Raw genomic sequence first — 16,403 nt, 5'->3', positions numbered from 1 at the left:
TCGCGGGTGGAGACTGCGGGTGGCAGAGAGGGGAAGCTTCAGAGCCACGGAGGACAGCACAGCCACAGGGGTGCGGAGGGCAAAGCGGAGAGATTCCTGCACGGAGGATCGGTGCCGAGTAGCACTCACCAGCCCGAGAGGCTTGTCTGCTCCCCCGCCGGGGCGGGCGGGGGCTGGGAGCCGAGGCTCTGGCTTCGGTGCTAGCCGGGAGGGAGTCCGGGAAAAAGTCTGCAGCTGCCGAAGAGGCAAGAGACATTTTCTTGCCTCTTTGTTTCGCGGCGCGCAAGGAGAGGGGATTCAGAGCGCTGCCTAAACAACTCCAGAGACGGGCGCAAGCCGCGGCTATCAGCGGATCCCACAGCAACAGGGGCGCAGAGGGAAAAACGGAGAGATTCCCGCACAGAGGCTCGGCGCCGAGCAGCGCTCACCAGCCCGAGAGGCTTGTCTGCTTACCCGCCGGGGCGGGCGGGGGCTGGGAGCCGAGGCTCTGGCTTCGGTGCTAGCCAGGAGGGAGTCCGGGAAAAAGTCTGCAGCTGCCGAAGAGGCAAGAGACTTTTTCTTGCCTCTTTGTTTCGCAGCGCGCAAGGAGAGGGGATTCAGAGCGCCGCCTAAACGAACTCCAGAGGTGGGCGCGAGCCGCGGCTATCAGCGCGGACCCCAGAGATGGGCAGGAGACGCTAGGGCTGCTGCTGCCGCCACCAGGAAGCCTGTGTGCGAGCACAGGTCACTCTCCACACCGCCCCTCCCGGGAGCCGGTGCAGCCCACCACCGCCAGGCTCCTGTGATCCAGGGACAACTTCCCCGGGAGAACGCACGGCGCGCCTCGGGCTGGTGCAACGTCACGCTGGCCTCTGCCGCGCAGGCTTGCCCCGCCTCCACCATACCACTCCCTCCCACCATCCTGAGTGAGCCAGAGCACCCGAAGCAGCTGCTCCTTTAACCCCGTTCTGTCTGGGCGGGGAACAGACGCCCTCAGGCGACCTACATGCAGAGGCGGGTCCAAATCCAAAGCTGAACCCTGGGAGCTGTATGAACAAAGAAGAGAAAGGGAAATCTCTCCCAGCAGCCTCAGAAGCAGCGGATTAAAGCTCCACAAACAACTTGATGTGCCTGCATCTGTTGAATACCTGAATAGACAACGAATCATCCCAAATTCAGGAGGTGGACTTTGGGAACAGGATATATTAATTTTTCCCCTTTTCCTTTTTTTGTGAGTGTATATGTCTATGCTTCTGGGTGAGATTTTGTCTGTATAGCTTTGCTTTCACCATTAGTCCTAGGGTTAGGTCTGTCCGTTTTTGTTTTTTTTTTCTTTTTTTACTTAAAAAAATTTTTTTCCTAATAAATGTTTTCTTAATAATTTTTTCTTTATTTCCTATTTTTAGAAATTTCAAAAAATTTTTAATAAGTTTTTTCATATTTTTTATTTTTAAAAATTAAAATTTTTTTCTCAATAAATTTTTTCTTAATTTTTTCTTATTTTTTATTATAAAAAATTAATAAATCTATTTTTAAAATTAAAAAAATTTTTTTTCTTAATAAATTTATTCTTAATTTTTTTTCTTATTTTTTATTATAATAGTTTTATTTTATTTTATTTTATCCTCTTTCTTTCTTTCTTCCTATTTTTTTCTCCCTTTTATTCTGAGCTGTGTGGATGAAAGGCTCTTGGTGCTCCAGCCAGGCATCAGGGCTGTGCCTCTGAGGTGGGAGAGCCAACTTCAGGACACAGGTCCACAAGAGACCTACCAGCTTCATGTAATACCAAACAGCGAAAACCTCTCAGAGATCTCCATCACAACATCAAGACCCAGCTTCATTCAACGACCAGCAAGCTACAGTGCTGGACACCCTATGCCAAAAAACTAGCAAGACAGGAACACAGCCCCATCCATTAGTAGAGAGGCTGCCTAAAATCATAATAAGGCCACAGACACCCCAAAACACACCACCAGACGTGGACGTGCCCACCAGAAAGACAAGATCCAACCTCATCCACCAGAACACAGGCACTAGTCCCCTCCACCAGGAAGGCTACACAACCCACTGAACAAACCTTAGCCACTGGGGACAGATACCAAAAACAACGGGAACTACGAACCTGCAGCCTGTGAAAAGGAGACCCCAAACACAGTAAGAAAAGCAAAATGAGAAGACAAAAAAACACACAGCAGGTGAAGGAGCAGGGTCAAAACACACCAGACCTAACAAATGAAGAGGAAATAGGCAGTCTACCTGAAAAAGAATTCAGAATAATGATACTAAAGATGATCCAAAATCTTGGAAATAGAATAGACAAAATGCAAGAAACATTTAACAAGGACGTAGAAGAACTAAAGAGGAACCAAGCAACGATGAAAAACACAATAAATGAAATTAAAAATACTCTAGACGGGATCAATAGCAGAATAACTGAGGCAGAAGAACAGATAAGTGACCTGGAAGATAAAATAGTGGAAATAACTACTGCAGAGCAGAATAAAGAAAAAAGAATGAAAAGAACTGAGGACAGTCTCAGAGACCTCTGGGACAACATTAAACGCACCAACATTCGAATTATAGGGGTCCCAGAAGAAGAAGAGGAAAAGAAAGGGACTGAGAAAATATTTGAAGAGATTATAGTTGAAAACTTCCCTAATATGGGAAAGGAAATAGTTAATCAAGTCCTGGAAGCACAGAGAGTCCCATACAGGATAAATCCAAGGAGAAACACGCCAAGATACATATTAATCAAACTATCAAAAATTAAATATAAAGAAAACATATTAAAAGCAGCAAGGGAAAAACAACAAATAACACACAAGGGAATCCCCATAAGGTTAACAGTTGATCTTTCAGCAGAAACTCTGCAAGCCAGAAGGGAGTGGCAGGATATACTTAAAGTGATGAAGGAGAAAAACCTACAACCAAGGTTACTCTACCCAGCAAGGATCTCATTCAGATTTGATGCAGAAATTAAAACCTTTACAGACAAGGAAAAGCTGAGAGAGTTCAGCACTGCCAAACCAGCCTTACAACAAATGCTAAAGGAACTTCTCTAGGCAAGAAACACAAGAGAAGGAAAATACCTACAATAACAAACCCAAAATATTTAAGAAAATGGGAATAGGAACATACATATTGATAATTACCTTAAAAGTAAATGGATTAAATGCTCCCACCAAAAGACACAGACTGGCTGAATGGATACAAAAACAGGACCCATATATATGCTGTCTACAAGAGACCCACTTCAGACCTAGAGACACATACAGACTGAGAGTGAGAGGATGGAAAAAGATATTCCATGCAAATGGAAATCAAAAGAAAGCTGGAGTAGCAATTCTCATATCAGACAAAATAGACTTTAAAATAAAGACTATTACAAGAGACAAAGAAGGACACTATATAATGATCAAGGGGTCGATCCAAGAGGAAGGTATAACAATTGTAAATATTTATGCACCCAACATGGGAGCACCTCAATACATAAGGCAAATACTAACAGCCATAAAAGGGGAAATTGACAGTAACACAATCATAGTAGGGGACTTTAACACCCCACTTTCACCAATGGACAGATCATCCAAAATGAAAATAAATAAGGAAACACAAGCTTTAAATGATACATTAAACAAGATGGACTTAATTGATATTTATAAGACATTCCACCCAAAAACAACAGAATACACATTTTTCTCAAGTGCTCATGGAACATTCTCCAGGATAGATCATACCTTGGGTCACAAATCAAGCCTTGGTAAATTTAAGAAAATTGAAATCGTATCAAGTATCTTTTCCGACCACAACGCTATGAGACTAGATATCAATTACAGGAAAAGATGTGTAAAAAATACAAACACATGGAGGCTACACAATACACTACTTAATAACGAAGTGATCACTGAAGAAATCAAAGGGGAAATCAAAAAATACCTAGAAACAAATGACAATGGAGACACGACGACCCAAAACCTATAGGATGCAGCAAAAGCAGTTCTAAGAGGGAAGTTTATAGCAATACAAGCCTACATCAAGAAACAGGAAACATCTCGAATAAACAACCTAACCTTGCACCTAAAGCAATTAGAGAAAGAAGAGCAAAAAAACCCCAAAGCTAGCAGAAGGAAAGAAATCATAAAGATCAGATCAGAAATAAATGAAAAAGAAATGAAGGAAACAATAGCAAAAATCAATGAAACTAAAAGCTGGTTCTTCGAGAAGATAAACAAAATTGATAAACCATTAGCCAGACTCATCAAGAGAAAAAGGGAGAAGACTCAAATCAATAGAATTAGAAATGAAAAAGGAGAAGTAACCACTGACACTGCAGAAATACAAACGATCATGAGAGATTACTACAAGCAACTCTATGCCAATAAAATGGACAACCTGGAAGAAATGGACAGATTCTTAGAAATGCACAACCTGCCGAGACTGAACCAGGAAGAAATAGAAAATATGAACAGACCAATCACAAGCACTGAAATTGAAACTGTGATTAAAAATCTTCCAACAAACAAAAGCCCAGGACCAGATGGCTTCACTGGCGAATTCTATCAAGCTTTTAGAGAAGAGCTAACACCTATCCTTCTCAAACTCTTCCAAAATATTGCAGAGGGAGGAACACTCCCAAACTCATTCTACGAGGCCACCATCACCCTGATACCAAAACCAGACAAAGATGTCACAAAGAAAGAAAACTACAGGCCAATATCACTGATGAATATAGATGCAAAAATCCTCAACAAAATACTAGCAAACAGAATCCAACAGCACATTAAAAGGATTATACACCATGATCAAGTGGGGTTTATTCCAGGAATGCAAGGATTCTTCAATATACGCAAATCAATCAACGTGATACATCATATTAACAAATTGAAGGAGAAAAACCATATGATCATCTCAATAGATGCAGAGAAAGCTTTCGACAAAATTCAACACCCATTTATGATAAAAGCCCTGCAGAAAGTAGGCATAGAGGGAACTTTCCTCAACATAATAAAGGCCATATATGACAAACCCACAGCCAACATTGTCCTCAATGGTGAAAAACTGAAACCATTTCCACTAAGATCAGGAACAAGACAAGGTTGCCCACTCTCACCACTATTATTCAACATAGTTTTGGAAGTTTTAGCCACAGCAATCAGAGAAGAAACAGAAATAAAAGGAATCCAAATCGGAAAAGAAGAAGTAAAGCTGTCACTGTTTGCAGATGACATGATACTATACATAGAGAATCCCAAAACTGCCACCAGAAAACTACTAGAGCTAATCAATGAATTTGGTAAAGTAGCAGGATACAAAATTAATGCACAGAAATCTCTTGCATTCCTATATACTAATGATGAAAAATCTGAAAGTGAAATTAAGAAAACACTCCCGTTTACCATTGCAACAAAAAGAATAAAATATCTAGGAATAAACCTACCTAAGGAGACAAAAGACCTGTATGCAGAAAATTATAGGACACTGATGAAATAAATTAAAGATGATACAAACAGATGGAGAGATATACCATGTTCTTGGATTGGAAGAATCAACATTGTGAAAATGGCTCTACTACCCATAGCAATCTACAGATTCAATGCAATCCCTATCAAACTACCACAGGCATGTTTCACAGAACTAGAACAAAAAATTTCACAAATTGTATGGAGACACAAAAGACCCCTAATAGCCAAAGCAATCTTGAGAACAAAAAATGGAGCTGGAGGAATCAGGCTCCCTGACTTCAGACTATATTACAAAGCTACCGTAATCAAGACAGTTTGGTACTGGCACAAAAACAAGAAATATAGATCAATGGAACAGGATAGAAAGCCCAGAGATAAACCCACGCACATATGGTCACCTTATCTTTGATAAAGGAGGCAAGCATATACAGTGGAGAAAAGACAGCCTCTTCAATAAGTGGTGCTGGGAAAACTAGACAACTACATGCAAAAGAATGAAATTAGAACACTCCCTGACACCATACACAAAAATAAACTCAAAATGGATTAAAGAGCTAAGTGTAAAGGCAGACACTATCAAACTCTTAGAGGAAAACATAGGCAGAACCCTCTATGACATAAATCGCAGTAAGATCCTTTTTGACCCAGCTCCTAGAGAAATGGAAATAAAAACACAAATAAACAAATGGGACCTACTGAAACTTAAAAGCTTTTGCACAGCAAAGGAAACCATAAACAAGACCAAAAGACAACCCTCAGAATGGGAGAAAATATTTGCAAATGAAGCAACTGACAAAGGATTAATCTCCAAGATTTACAAGCAGCTCATGCAGCTCAATAACAAAAAAACAAACAACCCAATCCAAAAATGGGCAGAAGACCTAAACAGACATTTCTTCAAAGAAGATATACAGATGGCCAACAGATACATGAAAGAATGCTCAACATCCTTAATCATTAGAGAAATGCAAATCAAAACTACAATGAGGTATCATCTCACACCCGTCAGAATGGCCATCATCAAAAAATCTAGAAACAATAAATGCTGGAGAGGGTGTGGAGAAAAGGGAACACTCTTGCACTGTTGGTGGGAATGTAAATTGATACAGCCACTATGGAGAACAGTATGGAGGTTCCTTAAAAAACTACAAATAGAACTACCATACGACCCAGCAATCCCACTACTGGGCATATACCCTGAGAAAACCATAATTCAAAAAGAGTCATGTACCAAAATGTTCATTGCAGCTCTATTTACAATAGCCAGGACATGGAAGCAACCTAAGTGTCCATCATCGGATGAATGGATAAAGAAGATGTGGCACATATATACAATGGAATATTACTCAGCCATAAAAAGAAATGAAATGGAGGTATTTGTAATGAGGTGGATGGAGTTAGTGTCTGTCATACAGAGTGAAGTAAGTCAGAAAGAGAAAAACAAATACAGTATGCTAACACATATATATGGAATCTAAGGAAAAAAAAAAAAAAGGTCATGAAGAACCTAGTGGCAAGACGGGAATAAAGACACAGACCTACTAGAGAACGGACTTGGGGATATTGGGAGGGGATGGGGTGAGATGTGACAGGGTGAGAGAGTGTCATGGACATATATACACTACCAAATATAAAATAGATAGCTAGTGGGAAGCAGTCGCATAGCACAGAGAGATCAGCTCTGTGCTTTGTGACCACCTAGAGGGGTGGGATAGGGAGGGTGGGAGGGAGGGAGATGCAAGAGGGAAGAGATATGGGAACATATGTATATGTATAACTGATTCGCTTTGTTGTAGAGCAGAAACTAACACACCATTGTAAAGCAATTATACTCCAATAAAGATGTTTAAAAAAAAAAAATGGAAAAGGTATGTTTGCTGAACCTATGATTCCAAAAATTAAAGAAAAAAATTTCCCAAACAGCCATTGTGTTGAAAGGATACCCCATGTGACACCTGTTGAGTTACTCAGAGGGAGCTCTGTAAACCTAAATTGCATCTTTCAGAAACACCTGAGATAATCTGTAATTTCTCACGTGGTCTTTGAGATCTAACTTTTGACTTAAAGATAAACTTCCTGGGCTTCCCTGGTGGCGCAGTGGTTGAGAATCTGCCTGCCAATGCAGGGCACACGGGTTCGAGCCCTGGTCTGGGAAGATCCCACATGCCACGGAGCAACTAGGCCCGTGAGCCACAACTACTGAGCCTGCGCGTCTGGAGCCTGTGCTCCGCAACAAGAGAGGCCGCGATAGTGAGAGGCCCGCACACCGCGATGAAGAGTGGCCCCCGCTTGCCACAACTAGAGGAAGCCCTCGCACAGAAACGAAGACCCAACACAGCCATAAATAAATTAATTAATTAATTTAAAAAAAAAAAGATAAACTTCCCAACTTGACAAATTTATAATTATAATTAATAAATATAAAATCTTTTTTTTCTCCAGACTGTCTTGTCCTCCTCTACAAATCCCACAAAGGACACAGTAGAGAGGGCAGGAATGCAAAGGAGGTCTGTGGTTTGGAATTGGTCCAAGCCAAACTGAATTTTTCTGAATATACACTGAACTGTCAGCAAAGAACACCATGACCCAGAACTTGAACAAAGGGAAAACCCCACAGCCCCTGAAGTCACTAGTTCCATGAGTTGTTTTCCAGGGATTATTCACGTGTTTAAAATGTGTCCATCCAACCGCCAACAAAACCTCCTCATGAACATACCACTGGAATGATTTCCCTTTCTCTATTCCAGGTGAAATGTGCATTCCTCTGAGCAGCTCACCTTTAAGAGCACTTGCTGGACCTATAGATTCTCATATCTACTCTGAGACTTGCAGTATAGGGTCCTGCCCTCATCTTAAAAGGTCTCAGGAAACTGATATCTGAGATCCAGGATTGCAGGACGGTCAGAACCTGAAGGTAAGCAAAGGATCTCAATTCTTCCCAAAGCATCACCTGACAGAGACAGCCTAGCTAACATTGTAGGGTTCCTGGCAGAGGTGTATGGAGAGGGGAGAAGGGAAGATGGAGACAAAGACAGCTAGCTTACTGCTCAAGACTGGCCCATCTCCCCTCATTCTGGGATGACTAATTGAGAAAACAAAAGGTAAGTGAGAATCATCTTCCCTCATGTGTTTATTAAGCTCTTAAAGAGTAATTCTCTGCTGACTATGTTGATTCATTTATTTATACCTTAGGGATATAAACTTAAGATGGCATTATTGGCACAGAAAATAAAGAAGAGACAGAAGCATAGAGTTAAACAACTTTAATCATCAGAATTCTAGTGTCTGCTTAACTAGCTGTGTGAATATGAGCAACTTAACTTCTCTAGGAACAATTTCCCCATCTTCTAAATGAGAGAGATGAGGCCAAAATTTTCTACGATTACTTCTAGCTTTACCCAGGTAATGAATTTTTATGAATGCTGCATGTAAGCCAAGTAGAAAACATATGCAGTAAGATATAGTTGATAATAGTATTAAAAAAGGGATCATGAAGGATGTGTGTCAGTGAGAATTTGCTGCTCTTTTCCAGTCATCTTGCAGAAATTTATGAAAAATATAGAATGTTTTAATGTGTAAGAATGTCTGCTGAACTAAAGGGTACAAGCTTTCTAGACATGAGTTGTAGCCAAGGAGATAAAACTTAAGGATGGAGTAGAAGCATTAAGGAAATTTTTCCTAGAAAGGAGCAAATATAAGTAGCAGGGGTGGGGGAAATAGACGTTAGTAAACTCATAAGAATCAGAGAGCTAAAGAGCTTTGAAATAGGATGTGAGGACTCAGACGTATTTGAGAAGATACGTCATGGTCAAAATGAAGGACAGAAAAGATGACTCAAGCCCATCATAATGGATTTATAGAGAAGGCTGATTGATGGTGGTGGCCATCAATCCAATGAGGATGAGGAGGGTAATAATAACAGTTACCATTTATTGAGCACTTACTAAGTATTAGAACTCTTTGCTAGGAAATGTATAAATACCTTGTCTAATTTCTAGAACTCTCTCTAAAGGATATTGTGATATTCATCACATAGATAAATAAATGAAGACTCAGGAAACGTGACTTCTCCAAGGGCTAACCCAGGTCTCTCTGTGCTATTTTCAATACACCATTACTGTTTGCCCATGAATAGGAAAGATCCTCATCCAGGGCTTTGGGCAATCAAGAATTATTAAGAAAAAAATTAGTCAGAGATAACCATCGATAGATCAGGTGGAATTATTTCTCCTCGAGCAAAGGGACTGTGTCTTCCTTACCTACTTGTTCCCTGCACTTAGCCCAGGGTCTGGCACAGAGATGTGCCTCCCAGATGCCCCTTCAAGGAAAGACTTGCTGCCCAGCTGCTGAGAGTGGGGTCAGCCTCCAGCTGTTAGCTCCAGCAAGGTTGGCCTCAGCTGTAGATAATTGCCTCACCTGAAATCATGCCTTTTCCGGAAGCCTGCATCCAGTAACTGAGCAAGGAGAGGAGAGTGGTGTTGGAGGATAAAGGCCTGAAGCTGATTTGAGACAACTCTAATGGGCAATCTGACTTCAGAGCTCCCTGCTCAATGAGCTGAGATCTTGTCAGTTCTACTTTGCAATTTGACTTCTCTCTTGGCCCAATTCTGCTTCTGTCCCATTCTTTTCATAGGTGTTGATGCCTAATAAATATCTTGGACTCCAGATGCTTCCAGAGAACACAACCTGCAACACACCCATTATGTGTCTAATAAATATTTGAGAAATGAATGGATGGATAAAGTGGTATGAGTTAAGGAGCATTTTTAGAGATTCCTATCTGCTCAAAAATGTTCCCAGTAGCTGGTGACTGAGATTCTACAATCAGAGGTTTATTCCTTTTTCTTAGTGCTTCTGCTCTTATAAATACTCATGAGGTAAATAGCATGTTAAACTTATTGGACACATATATCCTAGTGTAAAGAAAGTCCTGAAAGCACATTCTCATAGGAGGAGAGAGAGAAAAAGCATGAGAGCACTGATCAAAGAGCACTAAGGACTTGTCTTCTGCAGCTCAATCATTCAGAAGTTGAGCAAAGTGAAACCAACACAGAAGAACAAGGGAACCACGGAGGTCATTTAAAAGGGAACATCATTTCCTTATTTATGCTACCTTGGTGCTGCTTGCACATGAATTTCCACTCTCAGATTTTTTTCAACCCTGTGGTGATAGAAAGATTCCATCATACCAGCAAAAAAGAAGCTCAAGCTTTCCAGTGAGTCTTTTCATTAATTATCACTATCATAATAACCATCATCATTATCAACATCATCATTGCTATAATAAGCAAACATTATATACCCATTTTAAGTGACCATAGTGCCATAGTCACCGAAGTCATTCTCCAGGCTTTCTTCTCCTTTGTATAACATTATTTCAAATATTTCTTTAAGACAAAATGAAAATGGCATGTCTACTTTCATATACAATGATTTGCAAACTCAACCTCTCCTTGGTCAACTGAAGGAAAATATCTTCTACAATTGAATAGCTAAATAACATTGTTACCTCAAGATACTTTCAATCTTTTCTTATAAATACCTTGATGTATAGAAGATTTTCACTTCTCCCTTAATGTCTCTCCTCTAAGTAAGGCCTTAAAATCTGAAATAGTTTTTCAAAATGCAGTGCATTTATTTCTATTCAGAAAATGTTATAGGTTTACCTTAGTTTGTTTCATCCAAAGCAGTTTTTTTTTAATATATGTAAATACAAAGCAGTTGGAATTGGAAGAAGGAAAAATCACTCTAAGGACTTTGTGCACCCCCATAACTGCTTTATTCTCCCTGTGGCACAGTGGCTAATGACACTTTTGTCATGCAACTCATCCTTAAAATCCTGTCCAGCTCTCTGAATCCATCCCCTACTACAACCACACTATCACCCCCCTGCCGTTCCCTATCCACTCAATATTCCTTTCTGCCAATGGACATTTTTGCTCCTCCTTCTGGTACCAGGTTTTGAAAGAAGAAAAAAAATTATTTATTTCTTAACTCTGCATTCTCATTTAAAATCTCTCCCTTCTTCCCCTTGTTCTCACCCACTTACCACCTCTCCAGGTTACCTCTGACCCCTACACCTCCCCAGCCATTTCATCGTTAACTTTGCCTGAGTCAGAGGAATGATTCATGGAATCATAAAACTCAGGGTGGAAAAGAACCTTAAAGGTCAGCTAATTCAACCACCCTACTAAGTGGAAAAACCAGCTTTTATTTTCATTCTTTCTTCCCTGACTTCCCAAACTCAATTGCAAGCATCAGAACAATGTCTCTAGTTGTTAATGGAACTTCCCGCTTTGGATATCCTTTTAAACAAGGTAGGTTCCCCTCTCTCTGAGATAGCTTAGGGAGAGTCCTGTCAGTGGTAGACAATGGATTACAGATGAGGAAACCAACAATCCTCTGAATATAAGGTTGGTTACTCTCTCAAAAACTGTTTTAAATGAGCATGTTTATTTCACTTACTCCATTTATTCTATGGGACAACTAAATATTGTCCCCAGAAAACACAGACAATTCAACAAAAGAAATATACAAATGGCCCATAAAAATATTAAAATATAATCAACCTAAGTCATGGTAAGATAAATAAATGTCAATTCAAATTATAGTGCAATTATATTTCTCATCCAGCATATGGCAAAAATTTAAAACAGGCACTCTCATACATTGCTAATGGGTATGTACAAAACCTTTATGGACAGGGATTTGCAATATCTAAAAAAATTACATGTGTGTCTACCTTTTGACCCAGCAATACCACTTCTAGGAATTTACCCTGAAAATACACCTCCAAAACTATAAAAATATATCTGTACAATATTACTCAGATTATTCATTGCAGTATTGTTTATAATTGTTAAATATTGGAAACAGCCTTAAATGCCCATTTACAAGAGAACAGTTGTATAAACAATGATGCATCCACACAATGGAGTACTAGGCAACTGTAAGAAAGAATGAGTAAGATCTCTATGGAACCAATATGGAGTGCTCTCCAGGATATATTGTTAAATGAAAAAAGAGAAGCATATTTATAGTAAGTTATTTTTGTGTAAGAGAGAAGAGAAATTTAGAAAATACACATATAACTACTCATCTGCACATAAAGAAACACAGGACAAAATAGAAACTAATGATATTGCTGAAAATAATAAAAGGAATAGTAGGAAATTATACCACTTTTTATACAATCCTGACTTGTGGAATCATGTGAATGCTTCTTCATATACTCAAGAAAACAAGGATGGGCAGAAACTAAAACGGAATACAAACGGAAACAAACAAATGAACCAGCTGGGGGACGGGGGAGAAAACTAACTCAAGTAACTTTTAAGTGGAATAGTTGGACTATATACCTTCAGGCTAAAGACAAAAAGTGTTAACAATTATTGAAGTGCAGTCAGCAAGGGTTTCTTTCTATCACTGACATAAAGGTATGAAACTATTTTCGTATATTCTAGGATTAAGCAAATAAGTAAATATACAGTGGTCAGTGGGAGCCCGATTTCTCACTGACAAAGTTACAAATATGGAAAGAAGGAAGGTCTAAATGATTCCTGTGGCTTTTCCCAGCTCTGTCTACTCAGAAGACCTAGAAGCAGTGACACCCATTCTCCATTCCCAAAACAAAACAAGTCTGGGGCATGGAAAGGACAAATTGAGTCTGGAAAATCTTTTTGTGGCAGAAAATAAGGACGTGCTTCAAAGAATGGTGGAGGCATACCAAAAGGACAAAGAAACCAGCTCGAAGAACTTCCCACTAGTCAAAATCTGGAAATTTGAGCATCGAAATAATAATAACAGTAACTTATTATAATCCATTGAATGAAATAAGAACCCATGAGTCCATAGTCCTATTCATACACACATACATATGAAGAGAAAGTTCTTCCTTACAGTACAAAACCAACTAATGAATATAGAAGAAATGATGGACTTGGAAAGTCACCATTAACAACCATCATTGAAATAATTGATTCAGGCAAGAATCATTAATGGGTACTAAACTAGTATGTGTGAATTTGATGAGTAACAGAGTATTTACATAGCCTTAAAGTTTCTCCCATAAGATATTTATTAACTACAATGAAAAAAGCATGGGCTTCCCTGGTGGCGCAGTGGTTGAGAATCTGCCTGCTAATGCAGGGGACACGGGTTCAAGCCCTGGTCTGGGAAGATCCCACATGCCGCGGAGCAACTAGGCCCGTGAGCCACAACTACTGAGCCTGCGCGTCTGGAGCTTGTGCTCCGCAACGAGAGGCTGCGACAATGAGAGGCCCGCGCACCGCGATGAAGAGTGGCCCCCGCTTGCCCCAACTAGAGAAAGCTCTCGCACAGAAACGAAGACCCAACACAGCCAAAATTAAATAGATAAATAAACTAGAAAAAAAAAAAAAAAAAGCAGTAACTTTTCGGTGGAGAAATCTGGCAGACACCTCCTTAACCAAATGATTAAACATTATCAGTAACGGTGCATGTCACTATCACATGCCTCGTGGTATGATACCCTAAGAAAGACACAGCATCACTCCTGTGGAATTGCTGCTGAAAATGCCTACCCCGAATCTAATCCTGAGGAAACATCAGACAAATTCAAATTGAGGAACGTGAGGAACAAAATATAATTGGCCACACACTTTAAAGTGTCAGTGTCATAAAATACGAAGCAAGACTGAAGAACTGTTCCAGGTTAAAGGAGACTAAACTGAATGCAATGTGAGATTCAGCAGGGGGCTTTGTTTGTTTGTTTTGCTGCTGTTGTATTTTTGTTTATTTGTTTTCTATAAAGGTAATTACATGGACAATTTGAAAAATCTGACTGTATGTGAAATAATAGTTATGTATCAATGTTAACTTCCTGATTTTGATGATTACATTTAATTATGTAAAAGAATGTCCTTGATTTCAGGATATACACTTGAAATAATTAGGGGTAAGTGGCATCATGTCTGCAAGTTTCAGTTTTTATCTTTTTGAGACTCTAGGTGAAAGGTATAAGAGAATCCTTTGAAATTGTCTTGCAGCTTTTCTGTAAGTTTGAAATTATGTCAAAATAAAAACACATAAGAAAAAAGACTATTATCCTCTTGTGGTCCATCCCTCCATTAGTTACTGTGTATTTATCACATGCTCTCTACTTCACTTTGTGTTGCATTCTATGGGGTCCTCCACCCACACATCGTGGTAACAGAATTGAAAGTTTGGGTGGAGTGGGCAGCCTTTTGATTCTCCTGTCAGATGTGAAAAGCAGACATATTCCCATTTTTGTTTAACATGTACCAAATCCATCCTTCACACACAGTAGTAGTTGTTATAGGTACATATGCTGCTCTCATTATGTCATCTACCAAAGGTGGCTGCAAGAATATGATGTGAGACATTTGGGCCAATTCCAATCCTTTTCTATAAATCTATTCTAAAGCAGGAACTCTTAGACACCTATATAGTCAGTCTAAAGACGACTAAGGGAGACTAAAATAGGAACATTTGTACTTTTTTAAAAGTATCTATATACTTGAAGAAAAGCTTGTCTGCACTATATTTAAGTCGTTGTGCAAAATGTGTATGACTCATTCATTCATTCACTCAGAAAGCCTTGATGGAAAAACTAGTACTCGTCAAGTTTTATGGATAAGTTCTACAGATTTTGAAGCTAAAGGAAATGTTCCTCTTCTGGAACAGTATTTTCAGGAAGGAACAATGTGGTAAGTGCTGTAATTGAATTATATACTAAGTATTATGGAAACACAAAGGAGAGCATGATTAACCTCACAACAGTTGATATTAAATCACAGAACAAGAGTCAAAAAAGCCATAAAAGACACCTAAGCTACCTGCCTTTTCCAGACCAACATCCTAAATCTTGTCTGTGGTATTCCTGACCCCTGAACATGGAAAGGGGTGAGGTATCATCCCTACACCTTGGAAATGACTCAGAGGCAGAGGCAGGGAAGAGGTGAGGCACTGAGGTGGAGAGAGTTGGTCAGAGCAGAACATCTCTTAGCCTTCTACTTCCACCCATGCAGAATGCCTCCACTTCATAGCTTTAAGGTATACACTTGCCGCAAAATAATATTTCACTTGATAAAAGGATATTGGTGCTGGGCTTCCCTGGTGGCGCAGTGGTTGAGAATCTGCCTGCCAATGCAGGGGACATGGGTTCGAGCCCTGGGCTAGGAAGATCCCACATGCCGTGGAGCAACTAGGCCCGTGAGCCACAACTACTGAGCCTGCACGTCTGGAGCCTGTGCTCTGCAACAAGAGAGGCCGCGATAGTGAGAGGCCCACGCACCGCAATGAAGAGTGGCCCCCGCTTGCCGCAACTAGAGAAAGCCCTCGCACCGAAACGAAGTCCCAACACAGCCAAAAATAAAATAAATAATTTTTTAAAAAAAAAAGGATATTGGTGCTAAAAAAATTGAACTGAACATGAATTTTAGCACATGATTTCTCATATTGATAGGAGTGTGTGTGTGTGTGTGTGTGTATTTCCAGCTGGAATGTAATTCTCTCAATACCTGGCATCTAGGTACACAAAAAAATTGTTCACAGAGGTTGTGCTAACAATAGTTGGTTTATGTAAAAGGATAAATACTGCTGCATTGTTCATAAGAGTGAAACACTGATAACTACAACTTAAACATCCAGCAAATGGTCAGGTAAATGCTACACTGAGCCATACTTTGAAGGGATTTTTTTAAGGAGGTTGATTAATATGTGCTCATCAAGAAGATTGTTCCAAATATGTTGTCAAGTGTACATACAATTTTATTAGCATTACAAAGTTAATGAAGTATGAATCTTGATTCACAAATTCAAATACGCAAGAAAGGTAACTTTTTTAAAACGATGAACTTATTTTCTGTTTGAAACTTATTTTTATGTGGTAATAGAAATTAATTCCTGATATTGCAGTTGTGTTCCAGGAAGGCTTATTTAGGGTCCACATATGGGTGAAGA

General features: G+C 39.7%; 1 long non-coding RNA gene across 1 annotated transcript in view; it reads right to left on the bottom strand.

Annotated features, from left to right (window-relative positions):
• Positions 1-16,403, bottom strand: part of LOC132376289 (uncharacterized) — a 31,279-nt gene that overhangs the window by 581 nt on the left and 14,295 nt on the right. The window lies entirely within an intron of this gene.

This window comes from Balaenoptera ricei, chromosome 12 (assembly GCF_028023285.1).
Source record: "Balaenoptera ricei isolate mBalRic1 chromosome 12, mBalRic1.hap2, whole genome shotgun sequence".
Lineage (NCBI taxonomy): Eukaryota > Metazoa > Chordata > Mammalia > Artiodactyla > Balaenopteridae > Balaenoptera > Balaenoptera ricei.
This window is presented reverse-complemented; position numbering and strand designations above follow the sequence as displayed.